A 1883-nucleotide genomic window follows, 5' to 3' on the forward strand; every position below is an offset into this window, starting at 1 on the left:
AATTAGTATCAAGGGGTTTGTCCTCTATTTTGCTGATTCTTTTTTCTATTAATTCTACTTCTATGCCCTTCCATTGAGTTATCTAGTTCTGATATTTTATTGTTAATCTTCTGGATTTCTAGTTGTTGTTTTTGTATGGTTTGTAATTGCCTATTTTGTCATTTTGTTCTTGTATTGTTTTCCTTGGGTTTTGTCTGTGTTTTCCTTTATAGCTTTGAGTATACTATGTATGTCTTTTGAATCCTTATTAGATAGTTCTATTACCACTTCTTCCTCAGGAAGGTTTTCTACCCCTTTATTTTGCTTGTTTGAGCAATCTTACTCTGTTTCTTCATATGATTTTTATTGTCTGCTCTCTCCAAGGCATTAAGGTGTTAAGTTATTTATATATTTCTTTATTGATTGTATGTATGTTTGTTTTGTGTTTTTTTTTTTGTTGTTGTTGTTGTTAACATATCCAGGGCTTTGTTTCTTCTGTTTCTCTTTAGAACGTCTTTCTTCCTTTGTATTATTTTAATTATTGTCATTTTGTGTTTCTGGTCTATATGTGAGTTTGGTGGTGTCTGTTGACTGGGCATGATTTCCTCTCACTAATGGGTATGGTAGGTCACAATGACGTGTGAGTTTTTTGTGGTTTGCTTTGTGTGTCTTCCTTTACTGACTGAGTGGAGGTGGGAAAGCACATTCTTTTCCTGATATTGGATGACAAGTATTGGGTGGTCAGGGTCCTCCACAGCCATTGTGGGACTGTCGGGTCCTTCTGGGTTGGTGCTAGCAGTTAGTGCATTCTCTGGAGGTCAGAACAGGATGTCTTCATATCTGCTGTGAGGGTGAGCTACCCAAATGGACTGGGTAGGCCTGGTGTGTGTGCACAAATTGGCATTTCAGCAGGAGGTGGGGTATCAAGGGGTTTTGGTGCAAGTGTAGACTGCCTGCAGAAACTGTTTGGGTATGGGCTGTGTGATGTTGCATCCTGGTGGGCTTTGGATGAGGGCACTAGGATCTCCTGCTTGTCATTTGACAGAGGTGTAGATGGCATCTGTCAGGATGGAAGTGGCTTTGTTGGTGTGGTGATGTATCTGTAGGCCAGTCACTGGGGCATGGGTGCAGGTAGCATCCTTTCCGGTTACTGGGTTGGGTACTGTGTGTGTGCATCACCGGTCGCCAGGTGGTTGGGCTGAGGGTGCATGTGTCACCCATCACTGGGTAAGTGGCATGAGAACTCGCACCGTCAACCACTCGGGGGGAGAGGGGAGGGCCTGACACCTTCAGTCGCTGGTCTGGCAGCGAGCCTGGTGGGCAGCATGGCACAGGGGTGGTCAGATTGGGCATGAGCCTCTGGTTGCAGTTCTGACAGCGTGGCAGTGCAAGCTGTGGATTGCCGAATTCGGGGGAGGGAGGCACACTGCTAGTCACTGGGGAGGGAGGAGAGGAGGAGCGTGTTATCCCAGTCTCTGGTGTGGGGACTGGGGCACTCCCCACAGAGTGTAGCCAGTGATCAAGACCTCATCCCTACCAAATGTGAGCAGGAGGAGCTGTCCAGAGTCTCGTTAAGTGGGAGATCTCTAGCTGCCATTCTCAGGATCATCCAATCTGCCGATGCCACCCACCCAAATGATCAGGGACCACTGCTGGTGAGTAGTTCTGTCCTTATTTCTGGCTCCCTCCCTGCTCTATGGTTGCCAGGATCACTAGTGCTCTCTCCTGCCTTCTCGCACTCTCTATCCTTAGATCCAGTTTATGTTCTGCTCACCTTGCTTCACTCCAGATTTGTCTACATAGTATCTCTGTCTCTTCTTGGGGATTCGTGAAGTTGTCTTCCTGTGCTCCTCACCCAGGAATGCTGGTCACTTTGTCCCAAAATAGTCATGCTGTGCAGGGCC

The sequence above is a fragment of the Loxodonta africana genome, chromosome 10 (assembly GCF_030014295.1).
Source record: "Loxodonta africana isolate mLoxAfr1 chromosome 10, mLoxAfr1.hap2, whole genome shotgun sequence".
NCBI classification, from domain to species: Eukaryota; Metazoa; Chordata; class Mammalia; order Proboscidea; family Elephantidae; genus Loxodonta; species Loxodonta africana.